The 20,497-nt window shown below is 40.4% G+C and overlaps 1 protein-coding gene across 44 annotated transcripts in view; it reads left to right on the top strand.

Moving 5' to 3' along the window:
- The window catches only part of Rims2 (regulating synaptic membrane exocytosis 2), a 522,675-nt gene that overhangs the window by 421,109 nt on the left and 81,069 nt on the right, over nt 1-20,497 (top strand). The gene's annotated exons all lie outside the window — the stretch shown is intronic.

Raw genomic sequence — 20,497 nt, 5'->3', positions numbered from 1 at the left:
CAATCATTTCAGTGGTGATAATCCTTGTAGTCATGATTCTTACTTATTTTACTGCATTTACTTATTTTGTCTGTTAGGAATGAGTGAGGTGCAACACTGATGATGTGGGGTTGCTGGACAACTTGCAGGAGCGGGTTCTCTCTTTCCCCCATGGCTGACTTGTGAATCAAACTAAGGTCACCAGGCTTGGCAGGAGGGAAAGACACCTGGTAAACTGTCTCACTCCCCTCCCTTCTTCTCTGATTATTGATTGCATACAACTTTTAGCTTATGATTCATACTTAAAATCTTAATGCATCATTTTTTTCATATTTAATTATATGAAGAAAACCAAAGATCAAAATTGAAAAGGCTTTTTTTATATAATTTTTTATTAATTAAACTTTATTCATTTTGTATCCCCCCATAAGCCCTCCCTCCTCCCCTGCCAATCTCACCCTCCCTCCCCTTTCTGCATGCATGCCCCTCCCCAAGTCCACTGATAGGGGAGGTTCTCCTCTCCTTTCTGATCTTAGTCTATCAGTTCTCATCAGGAGTGGCTGCATTGTCCTCTACTATGGCCTGGTAAGGCTGCTCCCCCTCAGGAGGAGGTGACTAAAGAGCAGGCCAGTCAGTTCATGTCAGAGGCAGTCCCTCTTCACATTACTATGTAACCCACTTGGACACTGAACTGCCATAGGCTACATCTGTGCAGGGGTTCTGGGTTATCTCCATGAATAGTCCTTGGTTGGAGTATGAGTCTCTGGGAAGTTCCCTGTGTTCAAATTTTCTTGTTCTGTTGCTCTCCTTGTGGAGACCCTGTCCTCTCCAGCTCTTACTATTTCCCAGTTCTTACCTAAAATTCCATTCACTCTGCCCAACAGTTGCCCATCAGGCTCAGCATCTGCTTTGATAGTCTGTAGGGCAGAGGCTTTCAGAGGCCCTCTGTGGTAGGTTCCTAGTTTGTTTCCTGGTTTCTTCTTCTGGCTTTCAGAAGACCTCTGTAGAAGGTTCCTAGGTAGTTTCCTGTTTTCTTCTTCTTCGGATGTCCATCCTCTTTGCATTTCAGGATGGGGATTGACCATTTTAGTTAGGGTCCTCTCTCTTGCTTAGTTTCTTTAGATGTACAGATTTTAATGGGTTTGTCCTATGTTGTATGTCTGTATGAATGAGTATATACTGTGTGTGTTTTTGCTTCTGGGACAACTCACTCAGGATGATCCTTTCCAGATCCCACCATTTACCTGCAAATTTCATGATTTCCTTATTTTTCATTGCTGAGTAATATTCCATTGTATAGATGTACCACAATTTCTGTATCCATTCTTCAGCTGAGGGGCATCTGGGTTGTTTACAGCTTCTGGCTATTACAAAAAAAAAGCTGCTACAAACATGGTTGAGCAAATGTCCTTTTTGTGTACTTGAGCCTCTTTTGGATATATGCCTAGGAGTGGTATGGCTGGATCTTGGGGAAGCACTATTCCTAGTTGTCTGAGAAAGTGCCAGATTGATTTCCAGAGTGGTTGTACAAGTTTACACTCCTACCAGCAGTGGAGAAGGGTTCCCCTTTCTCCACAACCTCTCCAGCATGTGTTGTCACTTGAGTTTTTGATCTTGGCCATTCTCATGGGTGTAAGGTGAAATCTCAGGGTTGTTTTGATTTGCATTTCCCTAATGGCTAATGAGGTTGAGCATTTCTTTAAGTGCTTCTCTGCCATTCGATATTCCTCTACAGAGGGTTCTCTGTTTAGCTCTGTTCCCCATTTTTTAAGTGGGTTACTTGGTTTGCTGCTTTTCAGCTTCTTTAGTTCTTTATATATACTGGATATGAGTCCTCTGTCAGATAAAGGGTTGGTGAAGATTCTTTCCCAATCTGCAGGCAGTCGCTTTGTTTTGATGACGATGTCCTTTGCTTTGCAGAAGCTTTTCAGTTTCATGAGGTCCCATTTATTGGTTGTTGCTCTTAGAGCCTGTGCTGTTGGTGTTCTGTTCAGGAAGTTTTCTCCTGTACCAATGAGTTCTAGGGTATTCCCCACTTTTTTTTCTAGCCGATTTAATGTGTCTGGTTTTATGTTGAGGTCTTTGATCCACTTGGACTTCAGTTTTGTGCAGGGTGATAAGTATGGATCTATTTTCATTTTTCTACATGTAGACACCCAGTTGGACCAGCACCATTTGTTGAAGATGCTATCTTTTTTCCATTGTATGGTTTTGGCGTATTTGTCAAAGATCAGGTGTCCATAAGTGTGTGGGTTTATTTCTGGGTCCTCTGTTCGGTTCCATTGATCCACCATTCTGTTTCTATGCCAGTACCATACAGTTTTTAAAACTGTTGCTCTATAGTACAACTTAAGATCAGGGGTGGAGATACCTCCAGAAGATCTTTTATTGTAGAGGATTGTTTTAGCAATTCTGGGTTTCTTGTTATTCCATATGAAATTGAGAATTTTTCTTTCCAGGTCTGTAAAGAATTGTGTTGGTAATTTGATGGGAATTGCATTGAATCTGTAGATGGCTTTTGGTAAGATGGCCATTTTTACTATGTTAATCCTGCCAAGCCATGAGCATGGGAGATCTTTCCATCTTCTCATATCTTCTTCTAATTCTTTCTTCAGAGACTTTAAATTTTTTTCATACAAGTCTTTGACTTCCTTGGTTAGGGTTACTCCGAGGTACCTTAAGTCATTTGTGGCTATTGTGAAGGGTGTTGTTTCCCTAATTTCTTTCTCAGCCCTTTTGTCTTTTGTATACAGGAGGGCTACTGATTTTTTTTTTGAGTTAATTTTGTATCCGGCCACTTTGCTGAAGGTGTTTATCAGCTGTAGGAGTTCCCTGGTAGAATTTTGGGGGTCACTCACGTATACTATCATATCATCTGCAAATAGTGATAATTTGACTTCTTCCTTTCCAATTTGTATCCCCTTGATCTCCTTCAACTGTCTTACTGCTCTAGCCAGGACTTCCAGAACTATGTTGAAGAGATATGGAGAGAGTGGGCAGCCTTGTCTTGTCCCTGATTTCAGTGGGATTGCTTTAAGTTTCTCTCCATTCAGTTTGATGTTGGCTGTAGGCTTGATCTTACTATGTTTAGATATGTGCCTTGTATCCTGATCTCTCCAATACTTTAAACATGAATGGATGTTGGATTTTGTCAACTGCTTTTTCAGCATCTAGGGAGAATATCATGTGGTTTTTTTTTCTTTCAGTTTGTTAATATGGTGGATCACATTGATGGATTTCTGTATATTGAACCACCCCTGCATACCTGGGATGAAGCCTACTTGGTCATGATGGATGATATCTTTGATGTGTTCTTGTATTGGGTTTGTGAGTATTTTGTTGAGTATTTTTGCATCAATGTTCATAAGGGAGATTGGCCTGAAATTCTCTTTCTTTGTTGAGTCTTTGTGAGGTTTAGGTACCAAGGTGACTGTGGCTTCATAGAAGAGTTTGGTAATGTTCCTTCTGTTTCTACTTTGTGGAATAGTTTGAAGAGAATTGGTGTTAGCTCTTCTTTGAAGGTCTGGTAGAATTCTGCGCTGAAGCCATCTGGCCCTGGGCTCTTTTTGGTTGGGAGACTTTTGATGACCACTTCTATTTCTTTGGGGGATATAGGACTATTTAATTGATTTACCTGGTCCTGGTTCAGCTTTGGTAAGTAAAATTGATCAAGAAAATTGTCCATTTCGTTTAGATTTTCAAATTTTGTGGCATATAGACTTTTGAAGTAAATCCTAATGATTGTTTGGATTTCCTCAGTGTCTGTAGTTTTGTCCCCCTTTTCATTTCTGATTTTGGTGATTTGGGTGGTGTCTCTCTGCCTTTTAGTTAGCTTGGCTAAGGGTTTGTTGATCTTGTTGATTTTCTCAAAGAACCAGCTCTTGGTTTAATTGATTCTTTGAATTGTTTTATTTGTTTCTAATTGATTGATTTCAGCCCTGAGTTTGATTATTTCCAGCTATCTACTCCTTTTTGGTGTGTCTGCTTCTTCTTTTTCTAGGGTTTTTAAGTGAGCCATTAAGTTGCTTGAATGCGCTGTCTCGAATTTCTTCTTGAAGGCACTTAGTGCTATGAACTTTCCTCTTAGCACTGCCTTCATTGTGTCCCACAAGTTTGGGTATGTTGTGTCTTCATTTTCATTGATTTCTAGGAAGATTTTAATTTCTTTCTTTATTTCTTCCCTGACCCAGCTGTCTTTTAGTAGCAAGTTGTTCAGTTTCCATGTATGTGTAGGCTTTTTGCTGTTTCTGTTGTTATTGAGATCCAGCTTTATTCTCTGGTGATCAGACAGGATACAAGGGATAATTTCAGTCGTCTTGTATCTGTTGAGGCTTGCTTTGTGACCATCTATGTGGTCTATTTTGGAGAAGGTTCCATGAGGTGCTGAGAAGAAGGTAAATTCTTTTGTGTTTGGGTGTAAGGTTCTGTAAATGTCTGTTAGGTCCATTTGATTCATGACCTCTGTTAGAGATATTGTTTCTTTGTTTAATTTCTGTTTAGTTGACCTGTCCTTTGTTGAGAGTGGGGTGTTGAAGTCTCCGACTATTAGTGTGTGGGGATCTATGTGTGGTTTAAGTTTTATGAATGTTTCTTTCACAAATGTGGGTGCCCTTGTATTTGGGGCATAGATGTTCAGGATTGTGATGTCTTCTTGGTGGAATTTTCCCTTGATGAGTATGAAGTGTCCTTCTCCATCTCTTTTGATTAATTTTGGTTGAAAGTCTATTTTATCAGATATTAGAATGGCTACTCCTGCTTGCTTCTTGCATCCATTTGCTTAGAAAGCCATCTTTCATCCCTTTACCCTCAGGTAATGTCTATCTTTGTGACTTAGGTGTGTTTCTTGTATACAACAGATTGCTGGGTTTTGTTTACCCATCCATTCTGTTAGTCTGTGTCTTTTTATTGGAGAATTAAGTCTATTGATATTGAGAGAGATTAATGACCAGTGGCTGTTAGATCCTTTGAATTTGATGTTGGCTGTGGTCATACGGTTGTGTGCTTGGTTGCTTTTTTTTTTTTTTTTACTGTAGTGGGGTTATTTATTTCCTGTGTTTTCTTGGATGTAACTAGTTTTCTTGGGTTGTATTTTCCTTTCTAGTGTCTTCTGTAATGCTGGATTTGTTTATAGGTATTGTTGAAATTTGTTTTTGTCATTGAATATCTTGTTTTCTCCGTCTCTGAGGACTGAGAGTTTTGCAGGGTATAGTAGCCTGGGCTGACATCTGTGTTCTCTTAGGGTCTGCATGGTATCCGTCCAGGCCCTTCTGGCTTTCATAGTCTCTGTTGAAAAGTCAGGTGTGATTCTAATGGGTTTGCCACTAATGGGTTGGCCTTTTTCTCTTGCAGCTTTTAGTATTTTTTTCTTTGTTCTGTATACTTATGGTTTTGATGATTATGTGGCGGGAGGATTTTCTTTTCTGGTCTAATTTATTGGGTGTTCTATAGGCCTCTTGTATTCTTATTGGCCTCTCCTTTAAGTTGGGGAAATTTTCTTCAATGATTTTGTTGAAAATATTTTCTGGGCCTTGGAGAAGGGAGTCTTCTTTTTCCTCTATACCTATTATTCTTAGGTTTTGTCTTTTCATATTGTCTTGGATTTCTTGGACGGTCTGTGTCAGAAATTTTTTGGATTTAACATTTTCTTTGACAGATACATCGATTTCTTCCATTGTATCTTCCACACCTGAGATTCTTTCTTCCATTTCTTGTAGCCTATTGGTTATGCTTACCTCTGTAGTTCCTGCTTTCTTCCCTAAGTTCTTTCTCTCCACCATTTCTTCCATTAGTGTTTTTTTTTTTTTTAATTTTTCCAATTCTATCTTCAGGTCTTGAGCTATTTTGTTGTTTTCCTTCACCTGTCTGACTGTATTTTCATGTTTTTCCGTCAATTCCTTCAGCTGTTTGTTTGAGCAATCCACTCTTTCTTTTATTTCATTCAGTGATTTAAGCATTTCCTCTCTAAAGGCCACAAACTGTTTGGCTGCAGCTTCCTCTATTTCTTTTCGTATTTTATTTGTTTCCTCTGTTATCTTCTTCATGAGCGTAGATGTTAGGTCATCTCCTTGAATTTCATTATACTGGGGTGTCTAGGGCTATTTGCCCCTGGATAACTGGGTTCTGGAGATGCCATGTTACTCTGGCTTTTGTTGGTTGAACTTTTACGCTGTCCTCTACCCATTGGGCTATCTTAGTTGTTTGAAGTTAGTTTCTGGTTGTTCCTGGACTCTTATAGTGGAGAGAATCCTTTTGGCAGGAAGATGGTTTTTCCTGAAGGAAGCCTTCTCAGCTTTTTGGTTATAGTCATTGGATGGCCGGTGTTTTTCAGGAGTTGCTACAGCTCACCTCAGGCATTGAGACCTGGGTGGTAACTGTGGTCCTGATTAGTCAAGAGGGCTCTCCTCTCACCGGGAGAAGTCCTGGAGACAGCTGCCCTCCTTCTGGGTTTCTTGCTGTAAATTTAGTGATCAGCTGCTGTAACCTGTGTGTCCCGTGGTTTGGTCGATTTTATTAGGGATAACTGGTTGCCCCTTGGAGCAGTATCTGGGGGTTGATCTCAGGGTTCCCGGTCTCTTTTGCACTGGGGCGCGCAGCTCGTCTGTACCGGTGAGCTGGGCACACAGCTCTCTGCCCGGCGGGAGCTTAGTTGTGATGGCAGCGGGTGCCCGCGGTCCGAGAGACCTTCCAGGGAAAGACTGGGTGACCCGTGATCAGACTTGCAACTTGGCTTCCCTGTGGGTATTTTTTTGCGACTGGGACTCCCAGTCTCAGGCACCCTTGTGCCCACGGATCAGCCTGGGAGAGTGATGGGGACATGCAGGCTTATGGCACCAGCCTGGAGACCCAAAGCCTGCGTGACCCGGGATTTCTTCCAGGTTCTGGCTGGGTAGCCGTGAGTGGACCCGACCGATTCCCACACCGTGGGAGCCTCCCCTCACCTGGGAAACACGATTGCTGTAGTTTTAGGGCCCAGAGTTCAGTCTCCTGGTCACTGCCCGGCGAGTGCTGTCCTGCTTCTCAGACACAGTGCTCTCCCGGCGCCGCCATCTTGGCTCCCCTGAAAGGGCTTTTAGAAGTCATTTAGTACTCTGAAATAAAGTAGGAGTTCTGTAATATTACTCTCAAATCAGACTCAAAAACAAGCCACTAGGAGAAACTTCTCAAAACAAATTCTCTGGCTGTGAAAAGCAGGAACCCTGTGCAGCACTGGGGAGACTGACCATCCAGTCTTCTCCCCTGTGTAATCTGGGGAGCTGACCGTCCAGTCTGTGTACTGTGTGCTGTGCTGTGGAGAGCTAGCTGCCTGTCCAGTCTTGAACAGTTCACTCTCCACCCTGTGAGCCTTACTTTGATACTTATGATTATTACAAGCTTTTCACAACTAAGCCATTCCTATTTGCCTGTGACCTTTAGAAGGCCGCTTTCCTGACTTGCAGAGGGACCACGAGCATATTCCTCTGACCTCTTGCTGTAGTGCCTACTCTTCAGGGAAACTCATGCTACAGAAAGCTAAGAATAACTGAAGAGACTATGGACACTGTTGTTGATTTTTGTTCTTCTGTTGTTGTTTTGTTTTGTTTTGTTTTGTTTTTGTAGTTGTTGACTGTTAAAGTCTAGTTAATATGTCTATGTATGCTTGATAGACAAAAATATAGTCCTAACAGCTTGTCTAAGCTCTGCAAAGGCAAAATAACCAAGTAAAGCCTTTTCACAAGGTCAGTTTTCATTAACTGATACTAGAATTTCTTATGTGTGTTTTGTATGCCACTTGAAATAATGCCAGTAGAGAAAATTCAAGATGCATATGCCTAGCTCTTCTTTCAGGGGTATCCATCTATTTGAGGATCCCTGGGCCTACAGCTATGTACTGTATTCCTTAAAAGCCAACTCACTATGGTGAGTAGTAGAATTTGAGAAGTACTCTCTACTAATGCATCTGGAAATTTTGTGTCTCCTGTGTTCTCCCAGCTGGACAATATTTATAACTTAAGGGTAAAATCTAGTGTGTGGCTTCCTTCCCACCTGCCTTGGGGAACTTCAGGTTTTAGTAATTACTTCCCAGAGCTTTTCCAAAGAGGAGCAGATCTGGTCCTCCTTGTAGCACAAGGAGCTAGGAACCAGAGATAGCAATCAGCATTCTGCTACTTGTCAGTTTACCTCAGCAAAGGCAAGAAACACTGACTCACAGTCATGTAAATCGTTCATTATCAAACAGGAAGACAGGAAGTGAATGCCTTGGAGTTTAGCTCAAATGATAATGAGTAGTAAGTAGCTGGGAAACAGTGGAGGCAGTGAGGTGTGAGCAACAGCCTCATTCAGAGGGAGACTGAGCAGCTGAGGGCAGGCTAAATCACAAACAGTTGTTTCGAGCAGCCACTCGAAGGGCCATAGCCTGTGCCCCTCAGAGTTACTGCAGCTGCTGTAGGTGCAATAACCCACAGCAGAAAATGCCGCTGCTTTCGGTCAAGTTTGTGTCTAGACACATGTAAATGTCCCCTGACTGTACAATATGTCCTTTTAAAAAGTAAACCTCACTGCAAGACAGGCACACAGTCTCTGGTCATGTTGCTTGTTTCTTGATGCCTGATTGAAATGCATGCCTGACATTTGTGTGTTCTCAAAAAAATTTACATTTATTTATTTACTTATTAAGCGTGTGTGTGTGTGTGTGTGTGTGTCTGTGTTGTGGAGGTCAGAGGACAACTTACAAAAGTTTGTTCTCTCTACCATGTTGAACTTGGGTAATCTCATAAGTGCTTTTTCCTGCTGAGCCATCTTGTCAGCCCCACCTCAAATTTTATGATTCTTTGTCCTATATTTAGGTAATATAAAATTATTCACAATTAAGATTATTTTAAATTCTTAAAATATTATGTATCAACAGATTACAACAATGTTTAGCACAAATAGTTATTGTTTTTGCTGATATTCAAGCCTTAAGGCAAAATTAAAGAAGTTGAACAAAATGTCATCAAGTAGTAAATCTTCAGCAGTATGTGTCATTGTGCATATGCTGAGCGCTTGTTTGCCACTGGCTCAGCGGTGTGATAAGCATCTCACTTAAATTTTAATTATCCCTGTTTTCATAATAAAGAAAGGTCACATACTGATATGTGTTTTGACTTAAACCCATTTACATGGGTGTAGGGGCCACTGACTGAGCATAGTGTCACCATTTCAGGATTGGTGTCTCAACCGGGAACGTCTCTCAATACATGTTATTGCTTCACAGGATTATTTTGTTTGTTTTGAAATAAGGTCACACACTGTAGCCCAGGCCTGCCTGGAACTTACTGTAATCTTCCTGCTTAGTCTCATGAGCCTCCAAGGACTGCTTTAAAGGTTGGTTTTTAGTTGTTAGCTCTCTTTGTTGTCCAGGAATCAAGGATTTCTACTATCTTAAAGTGAGTTTGTAAATTGTTCAAAAAGGCAGGAGAAGAATATTTAACAAGGGTCAAACATTCAGTACATGTTTGACAATGTTAGAAGCTGTTGTCTTGACGTAGTGATGAGATCAAGATGTTTTATAAGAACCTGAAGATGTAAAGCACATTGATGGCATGAGTAAAAATTTGTTATTTCTTTTTTGCTCTTTTCATACATGAGTACAGTATATTTAGATAATCCCCCCCACGCACACCTCTCCCTTTCACAGGAAATACATTTTCATACAGCTGTTTGGTCTTTCGTTTATTTCCTCAATACTTGTCAAGACAGGAAACCTATGCAGTGGTGCTTCCAACATGAGATATATGATCAGTTTAAGAGGTTGTGACATATTTCAAGTCAGTTTTCATCAGGACCACTTGTGTTATCAGCCTAAAGTTCCAGATTTTCTGAGAGCTAGAAAAACAAATGATATTTACAGTTATTATCTTAGTCAGCAAGAAAAGACTCCATTATTCAGTGGCTTATGTAAAGGGCAGGAAAATGCATGGTGCCCTCTTTAAAATAACCACACGTATGCACACATGCATGTACCATACATACACCCAAAAATTAAATCACCAGGGCTATGCTAAATTACATTGGGCAGGACTAACGCACAGAAATATGCTTCTATACAGGTATTTTGGCCTTTGACCTCCTCATTTCTCATTAAGATAGAAAAGCTGTGCCACGTTGCTTTACTGTGGACTGCTGCAGCAGCATGACTTTCCTTAGTCACACCTTTCTGTCATGAGATAGTGTTCTGCCCAGTTCACGAACCCCAAAAGACCAGGAATAAATAGACTCTGCTGTAAATACATGAGGTTCTTTTTATTATAAATCATTACAAGCTGCAGCTTGGGCCCACACCCCCCACGCTGAAGCAGTGAGTGCTGAGTGTCCTGTGCCCAGGCTAGTTGGGTGATTTAAAGATTCTGGTCCCTCCCAGCATGCCCAAGGCAGGGGCAATTCCTGCCTGGCAAGCATCTATTGGTCGAAATGCTGCATTTTGCATTGATTGGCTATAGGAAGGTCCCCAAACCATTAATGACCTGGTGACCCTCCCTAGGGGGATGGGCCAGTTTCCTAGCAACTGTATCTCTAGTGGGTAGGGAAGGAATGCAGTAAAGCAGTTCTTCCCCTCAGGGCATTCCTGGACTTCTCCACCCAGCTAGTTCAGGCCTTAAATATTAATAGCTGCTGATTTTTAATCTTTTGGTCTCTCAATGGTGAGTCTGTGGTGTGCTCAGGCTTGCTGCACTGGGTTGACCTTACCCCACAGCCTTCTTTAAAGTCTGCCAGGCTTCGTCTGTCAGGGTTAGGGTTGGGGTTAGGGTTACAAGTCACAGTCTATCTTTTCAGCCACTCTAATTTTATGTGCAATGGAGAATTCCTTCTGGGGCTAATGAGATAGGCATTTCAGAATATAGTCATGTATTTCCAGAGTATCCAGAAGGAAGGGAAGAAGAAGAAAATCAGGAAGGCAATAGAGGAGGCATGGGTCAGAACACTGTTTTTTTTGTTTTTTGTTTGTTTGTTTGTTTGTTTTTTGTAGGCCTTGTAACAGACTTTCTCTCTGATTCTGTAGATGAAGGATCTACTACAGAAATTTTGGGGAGAATTTTTATCTGTGAAGCCACTATACCAAACACACAAACAACTCAAATTTCTCTCTGTAAAGTAAGGCTAATAGTTTAATTGAACTTAGTAACATTGTGAGTAAATAGATGAAGTATATTTCCAGAATCCAAATTGGAGTGTTAGAGGAAGTTGTGGATGATGATGATAATAAAGTCATTATTATTAATATTTTCATAGTTACAGTAGGGGGCAAAGGCTGTGTAGCCAGAGTTATATATATGCAGTTTAAACCTATTGCAATTCCTAGTTGGTTGGGTGGGAAGGGTTTTGGTAAAGAGAAAAAATATATAGATTTTGGGCATTTAGGGATTATTTATCAGAATGTAGAACAAGAGAAAGTGTATATAAATGCACATGGTAATAAATTTAAATCAATTATGGAACAGTCAAACATGCAGGTAAAATAAATCATTAGGATTTCTTGTCACAAGAGGAGGTTAGTGGGAAGCTAAAGGAGGCATGGACTATATTACACTAAATCTAAAAGACAGTCTTTGAAACTGGGGGAGAGGAGAGTATTGTTTGAGTGAAGAAGATGATGAGGAAAGAAAACGTGTGCAGTCAATTTAGCTGAGGGCTGGGGCGCTCTGGGGGTCTAACACATCTTTTTCCCCATGGTGAAGAAAAGACCAGGGTTTGACAGGAGACTTGCCACTCGCTTGCGTCTTCAGCCTCTGACACAAACATCTATTAAACTGGTCTTTAAACCAAAGAGAATATGTATGTTGAGTAATACACATTCTGTAAGATTTTGTCAAAAGCAAATACTGAGATGTTATTGGTATTTTTATTTTACTTTGATTATAAAAGTATTACAATGAGCAGGAGGATGGTGCAGAGCCTGGAGCTAATCACTTGGAACATCCATAGGTACATACACTGTTTTAATAAACAGCATCTAAATTGAACTTTCAGTTATTTCTTTTTCTGCTTTCGTGTCAGTGTTACGTTATGTTATTTGTATGTGAATGCCCGTGTTTAGCAGCCTTTACTAAAATAGCCTGTAAGCAGACTAAAAGAAAAAGATTCACCCAGCACTGCTCACTAACCAGTGAGTGAAGACTTTTGCCTTTTCACACGTACCTGTTTGTGCTCTGAAGCCCTTGCTGGTTATCCTTACGTGTGCTCACTGGACCCACAGTGTGCACGTCTCCTGGACCTGTCAGAACTGAATGCCTGGGGGAAACATGACTAAAGGTGGCTCAGGAATTAGGAGCATTTGCTGCTCTGTCCAAGGGTTCTAATTTGGTTCCCAGAAACCAGGGAAGCAGGGGAGGAAGATCTCACTACCACTGTAAACTCCAGCTTCAGGGAAGATGCCGGCCTCTGCAGGCCTCTGAAGGTCTCTGCACACATGTCACACACACACACACACGCACACTTTTATTTTTTTTACTTAAATGAATTTTTTAGGTACCACTAAAGATCTAGTTAACCAAACATTCTAGAAACAATCCAAGTAACCTATGATTTAATGTGTTCTTCAGGTACTTCTTTTTTTTATGATTTTTACTTTTTTATATTAATTACAGGTTATTTACTTTGTATCCCAGCTGTAGCCCCCTCTCATTCCCTCCCAATCTCACCCTCCCTCCCTCATCTCCTCCCTGCCCCTCTCTAAGTCCACTGATAGGAGAGGTCTTCCTCCCCTTCCATCTGACCATCTGACAATAGTTTATCAGGTCTCTTCAGGACTGGCTACAATGTCCTCCTCTGTGGCCTAGCAGGGCCACTCCTCTCTGGGGGGGGGGGTGTCAAAGAGCCAGCCACTGAGTTCATGTCAGAGACAGTCCCTGTTCCCCTTACTAGGGAACCCACTTGGATACTGAGCTGCCATAGGCTACGTCTGAGCAGGGGTTCTAAGTTATATCCGTGCATGGTCCTTGGTTGGAGAATCAGTCTCAGAAAAGACTCCTGTGCCTAGATATATTAAGTCCTTGTGGAGCCCCCGTCCTCTCCAGGTCTCACTAACTCCCCTTCTTTCATATGATTCCCTGCACTCTGCCCAAGGTTTGGTTATGAGTTTCTGCATCTGCTTTAATACACTGCTAGGTAGAGTCTTTCAGAGACCCTCTATGGTAGGCTCCTGCCCTGTTTCACGCACTTCTGATGGAGACAAAATTTGTCAACCTTTGGTATAAGATGAGAATTTGTGTTCATCTTCTGCCTTCTTACTGCTGAAGCTGGTGGCTAAAAGCACACACGCTCCATGTTTGGTTCAATACCAGCTTCACAGATTACTAACAGTAAGACCTTTATAACCTTTCCTACCTTCGTTTTCTCATCTGTGTTGACGAATAGTTTTGTCTTTAGTAACTATGAGGAGTATTTCATGCCTGGGTATAGTATATTTGAAAGTCACATATTGAAATTTAAGATCACACCACCAAACTTTGGGCAGAGCGCAGGGAGTCTTATGGAAGAAGAGAGGTGTGGGGATAGAAGGACATGGAGGGGACAGGAGACCCGCAGTGAGGTCAACAAAGCTAAAGGATCTGAGCCTAGGGGGTCCTGCAGAGACTGATGCATCAACCGAGGACCATGCATAGAGAAGACCTAGATCCCCTGCTCAGATGTGACCAGTTGGTAGCATAATCTCCACGTGGATCTCTGAGTGAGGGGAGCAGGAGCTGCCTCTATCCTGAACTGGGTTAACTGCTCTCTGATCACTCACCCCTGATGATGCAGCCTTGTCAGGCCATGCAGGAAGAGGATCTAAACAGTCCTGATGAGACTTAACAAGCTATGGGCAGATAGCAATAGTGGAGAACTTCCCCTTTCAGTGGACTAGGGGAAGGGATGGAGGAAAGAGGGAGGGCAGGTGGGACAGGGAGGAGTTGAGGGAGGGTGCTTCAATCGGGATATATAATGAATAAATTATGAAAAAATAATTAGAAAAGATCGCCATACCTAGGAAATTAAGGTAAAAGAAAAAGACAGCATCTTTAAGACCTTGAAGAACTGGATGTGTGCAGCCTTGAGTGCTTGTGTATGGACTGGGACTGCAAAGAGCAGAGGTTGTTGCTGTAATGTGGAAAAGGGGATGGGTCCAGACACTGTTGGGTTTAGAGGAATTATGGAAGATGAGAACTGCTGATGGCTTTTCTCCAAACACAATGGAAAGACATTAAAGAATATCTTTAGCAGTGGGGTAAAATAAGGTAGTTTATGGCTTAGAAAAACCACTTTGGCTGCCTTGTGGGGAATGGGTTAGAGGTAGAACAGTGACCACTGAGGTATCACTGTGGTGGAGATGACAGGAGTGACATGAATGGTGAAAGTCAAGATGAGGGAAGTAGAGGTCTCTGACATGTATTCTAAGTATAATCTGTAAACAGTGTTATGTTAGTCTGGGGTGAGGGTGAGGGATAAATTTGGGTGTCCTCAACATCTAGGAAAATAATTATAATCTTTACTAAAATAGGGATCTTTGAAGGAAGAAAGCTTGAGAGAAAAGAGTAAGATGACAGGTAACACATAAAGTGATATCTGAGCCCTTGAAAGTAAGTAACTGAATAGAAAGTTCTGGAATTCATATAACAACTGCTTACGTATGTTTTCACTGTTTACATAAATAACTATTATCAAGGTAAAAAAATTAATACCTTCCATTGCTTTTAGAAAATGTAAGAAAATAGTATTTGCTGAGAGTGAAGCAAAAGTTGTGAGCCTGGGGGATGGAGAAATGGCTCAGCTGTTTAAGAGCATTTTCTGCTTTTTTTTTTAGAGGTCCTGAGTTCGATTCCCAGCAACCACATGGTGGCTCACAGGCATTTATACTGGGATCTGATGCCCTCTTCTGGCATGCAGGTGTACATGCAGATAGAACACTCAGTAAAATAAATAAATCTTAAAACTTAATAAAATTGGTTTAAAGAAGAGGTGTGAGCCTGAATTGGATGATGGTATGAGGCAGTGATGTGTGAACAAAACACGTGAATTGGCTCTTTAAATAGATGATAATGAATTATACTTGAATTATACTCAAGTTTTTAAAACAGCGAGTAAATGTTGAGATCTACGTGTGCAGGAATTATCAAGAAGTTGCCCTTTTGGATACCATATAAAGAGCAGCATAGAAAAGTGGGGAAAGGATGATTTAGATGACTGGGCATGCCACTAACAGTGTTCAGTCTAAATGAAAATGGGAGGATGAAAGTAGTGCAGAAAGAGTAAAGGAATGAAGATTTCAAGGATGTGGGAAAGTGGAGAGAGCTAGTTAAGTGAACTAGGAGGAAAGGAGCTAGAAAGTCTTACAGCAAACTTCTGTGTAAGTTTCTAATATTGCTGTCCCCTTTTCACATAGAATGACAACTGAATCACTCCCAGCTTAAATACCTCAGTTGTACCTGAATAGCATAGCTGTTTCCAGAGTGTGTGTCATAATTAAGTTCAGTTAGCTTTCATTAGATAAGCGGTTCTCAACCTTCCTAATGCTGTGACTCAATGCAGTTCCTCATGTTGTGGTGACCTCTAACCACAAAATTATTTCATTGCTACTTCATAACTATAATTTTGCTATTATTATGAGCCATAATACAAGTATCTGATGTGCAGAGTGTCTGATAAGCAATCCCCAGAGCGTTTACGACCCATAGGTTGAGAAGCACTGCACTAGATGATCATTCTTCACTAGATATGGGTCCCAGGTCACCTTTGCCAGACAGCCCTGCCATGGGTGTGCGCGTTGCCGTAGGAGCCGTCTTTACGAATTAGCTCATTGCCTACCTCATGTCTTTCATCTCAGGGGACTTATTTTTCTCCTAATGTGTTAAGTAACATTTAACAAAAGGCAATATTATCTCCACTTAAATTGTTATTCCTTCCATTTAAAGGAGCATGTAGTGTTTGGGGAAGAGAAGGCTATTAAAAATGCAGTAGCAGGCGTGATTTTGAGGCATGGGCTTGAACAAAAGAAGCGCACTTCTTGTTCCGTGTAGCTTGTGCTCCATTCTACCATATATAGTGTACTTAGAGTGGGAGCGTTGCTCCCTGACATCTTAACGAATACATTTTATTTGTTTGCTTATTTGCTTGATGAGTTGACAGATACAGATACTTAATGTCTCACATTAATGTTAAAAATTCTTAGTAGAGGAAATATACTAGGCTCCAAAAAATACGGCATTTTTTTTTTTTTTTTTTGCTTTCCGCATGGTTTTAGATTATTGCTTTAATCATTCCGTCTTATAACTAGATTAGAAAAACCCTACACACCATGTACTAGACTGAAAGGTGGCTCACCTAATTCCCATAGGTCAACTGCAGTTCCACTGGCTTTCCTAACCCTGAAAGACCAGCATTCTGCCCAGTGACACCATTCCAGAGCAGTAATGCACAGTCTCTGTAAGGCTGATTAACTTGGGATCTGAAAAGGAGGTCAAGGGCCAGTGGGTTGGCTCCACAGGTAAATGTGCCAGTAACTGCTGCCAGGCCTGAGGACCTGAGCTGTGCCAGAAGAGGAGAACTAACTCCTGCAAGTTGTCCCAAGTTGTCTTCTGACCTGCACACATGAAAATTAAAACAAAACAAACAAACAACAAAAACGGAAAAGAAGGGGAAAGTGTTAAATGTTGCACATTTAACATTTAAATAGTCTTCCTTCATTGTTATGACTGACTGTCATAGAAAACAAACTTATACTGGGAAATTATGACTCCAACATTGTCTAGATGCACAAATATTAGCTAAGCAAATATTCTGAATCAAGTATTTATTATCTTATTTTAAAATGAATATTATTTTCTCTAGTGGTCAATAAATAATCATGGAGATTTTAATATACGATCTGATTCAAAGTTACTAGCATAGTCCTGGGAGGCAAGGAAGGAGAAAGGCTTCTCAGCTGTTATGAAGTTATTTCATCTTCTACAGGCTGTGCCTGAATTCACTTCTAACTGAGTGAATCTTAGCCAGATGCTGTATGATAGCATGGACATTCCCTGCAAGTTCACCCTCATATCTACTCTTATTTCTTATTTTTTCCAAGGCCTGAGCCATGATGATTCTTGACATAATGCAGAATCATATAGAAGCATGTATGTATGCATGTGCACATATCATTTAGAAATAACTTCAGTATCCACAGAAGTAGAACTGGTGAATATTTTTAAGTCCACACTGAAGCTATGTGGTTTAGTGTTTGCGTGTGTCATTCTGGCATGCCCTTGTTTAGGGTCTTAATTACTGGCATTTTTGTTTATCCTTTTTTGACCTTGAACCCTCTTCCTAATCATACAAAGGGACTGAAAGCAATGCTGCCTCAGAAAGCACAATCTAGGCCTCTCTGCTAGACTTTCTAAATCTGATAAGCCATCCTCTTGAGTCTGGTACATGCCAAAGAGGACAGACAGCAGTCTACCCTTTTCTGATGAGAGTTTTCTAGAGCAATGCTGAAAAGCTCACTAATGCTCATCTGTCAGATGTGATAAGGAGCTGCTGATTCCAGGTATCTTGGGGAGCAGTAGGAAGCGCACACAGTGCCCTACAAATCATTTTCCTTGCTTGTGTAATAAGTGCTCAGAAATGTTGAGGGCAACAGACCTCTTCTGTTTGTTCAGCTGTCAGCGGGCAAATGTAAGACAGCTTCCACAAGGATAAATGAATAACTATGAGTAGTAAATATTTGTCATGAGAAAAATGGAGAGTGGGTTTTAGGAAATTCCATTCTGTTTTTCTTGTTGGCCTTCAGAAAGTCTAGCACGCTTCTCCATGCTAGTTTAAAAGATGGATTTTCGTAGATAAGACGCAGAGGTAATAACTAGATTTCAGCTGAAATATGTAATTTTAAAGCATATTCTTGTTTTCTGAAAAATTTAATGGCTTATTTTTTATTTTACTTTTATTTATAATAAAGTTTTAATGGTAAATTATGATACATATTGTTTTTCAAAGTATTTCTGTAGCCTGTTACACTTACAGCCTGAGATATTACTTATCTTCTAAGCGTGTGTTCATTTAAATATCTTCTTTTGAACACAATAACTTATGCTTTTATATGAGTAAATTTATAGCCAAAAAGTAATTTCATGTTAAGGTTAGCTTTCAGGATTCTTTTTTTTATTTATTATTTTTTTGTGTGGTGTGTAGGGGAGTGCTTGCACGTGAATTGAAAGGTTCATGTGTCATTGTGCATGTGTGGAGAGTCAGAACAGGAAATCAAGTATCTTCTTCCACTGCACTGCCTGCATCATTGCCCCGAGTCGGCATCTCTCCCTGAACCGACATTCTCCCTCCTGACTAGGGTTGTGTGCCTGTCTCTGCGCTCCAGTGCTGAGGGTGGGGCATGCTCTGCCAAACCTGGCTTTCTACATGGACTCAGGCCAGGTCCTCATGTGTGCAAAACTGAGCTCTTTCCCCAGCGTGACTTTTAGAGGCAAAATGTGTTATGTTTGGGTTTGGGTTTTTTGTTTTTCTTTATGGGACTGAAGAGATGGCTCAGCAGTTAAGAAGACTTGCTGCTCCTACAAAAGACCTGAGTTTGGTTCCCAGCACACAGCCGTCTATAGCTCCACTTCCTGGGATCTGATGCCTCTTCTCATCTCTGCAGGCAGAAGGCACACACATGGTATATATGCATACATTCAGGCAAAATATTCATACAAATACAGCAAATAATTGGGATTTTTTTCTTTTTTTTCAAGATATAGCCCTGGCTGCCCTAGACTCACTTTGTACTCTTAGTCCAGCCTTGAATTCACAGAGAACCTCCTGCCTCTGCCTCCCCAAGTGCTGGGATTACAGGCATGTACCACTATGCCTGGCTTGGAAAATTTCTTAAGTGTGCTTTTTATTTAGTGTCCCTATTTCATAAAATGCAGCACATTTTCTTTTCATAAATTCTTAACAATTAGTGGTCCTTTAATATGAGAATGGTGAACTTTAAGTTGATACCTAAATTATAGGTAATTAATTACCTATATTATAGGTAACTAAATTAATGTCTTCTAATATTTTGTTATAGAAGTTCTATGTTATTTTAAATGTTATATATACTCATTGTAAAGCTCAAACAAAAACGAGTTAGAGAGAATCCTGTTCCTGCCTATGGCATTTATATATAGAAATAGTAAACTTTAGTTAGTTTTGTTGGTCTGAGACAGAAGGAATAATAAAGATTAATCCTAGTACAAAAATATGAGTATTTTAAAAAGTATTTAAAAATGAACTATTTTTTCTTCAGAACTGGATACTGATAAAGAATTGAGTTAAATTGGCAGCAAAATCTTTTTAAACAGACTAATAATGTATGACCTAAAGAAGATAAACTGAAAAATACCAGCATAACATTAAGTTTAGAAAAGTGTTTTCCTGAGGCGAGAAAAATTAGAGGTTAAAAGCACTTGCTGTTTTGCAGAGGACCAGGTTCAGTGCCATGTCCACATGGCAGCTAACTCCAGTCTCAGGGCATTCAGCCCCACCTTCTGGCTCCCACCACATCTGCACATGGCACTGCGCCATACACCCAGTCACAACAACATGCACATTTTAAAAAATTAAAAAGAAAACATCTTTTAAACGGTTCTCTTTGCTGAAGAGTTACTTAATAACAAAACAGACGATTGAAGATTTTTAAAAGCTTAATTTTCACATTTTTTCTCTGATCCACAATTAAAATCATTGAAAGTAAAAATGTTATCTTTAGACTTTTGCTTGAATTCTTACTGTCATGTTTTTCTATCTTGTTACTTTCTATAACAGGTTTTAACCATTTTTCATTTGCTTAAATTGCTTCAACTTTGTCTAAAAGTTAGTAAAATACCAGGAATCCTTATTTTAGTAACTGTTCTCTCCTTTTGCTATCACTGAACTTACTAGCTCATTCTCTTTAGCATTTAGTCTTCTAGAATTCTCTACTTTCATAGCTTCCCCTCTCTTTCCTTCAGAATTTTCCTTAGCTCCTTGAAAACTGATGTATCTCTAGTTGAATAGATTTTTTTCTTCAAAGTCAGTGGATCCTCAAAACTACCAACTCAGTATCCCTTTTTAAATATTTGTTCCAGATGATAGCTTTGCAGCTCTTGACTGCTCCACCTTTCATGAACAATATTCTTCTTTTGTCTTCCCTGGAATTTAGCTCTATTCTGATTTTCGAGTCTCTTGAGTCCCTTTAGTCACTTCTCTTCTTTCTACGCTTACATAGTCCCTGGGCTGTCTTTTTGAATGTTTGCATTTTGCCCTCATTACTCTATTAGCTGGACAGCTTCAGCTATCCCATCTTCCTCTGACCCTTCCTGCCCAGATATTTATTGACTTGTCTTTTTAGCCTGGACTAGTCTCCTAAGCATTGACCTGAGAGTACAGCTTCCTCTGGAACCTTTCAGTCAGGAGATGCCATCAGTTCCAGTGCTGATTACTTTTTAAACCTGTACTCCTGGAGCAGATACTCTGCCCTCTGGGTACCTCATCTCGTTTTCTGTAAAGGCAGACATAAAGCTTTTATAAGATA

Source organism: Meriones unguiculatus, chromosome 8, assembly GCF_030254825.1.
Source record: "Meriones unguiculatus strain TT.TT164.6M chromosome 8, Bangor_MerUng_6.1, whole genome shotgun sequence".
Taxonomy (NCBI): domain Eukaryota; kingdom Metazoa; phylum Chordata; class Mammalia; order Rodentia; family Muridae; genus Meriones; species Meriones unguiculatus.
This window is presented reverse-complemented; position numbering and strand designations above follow the sequence as displayed.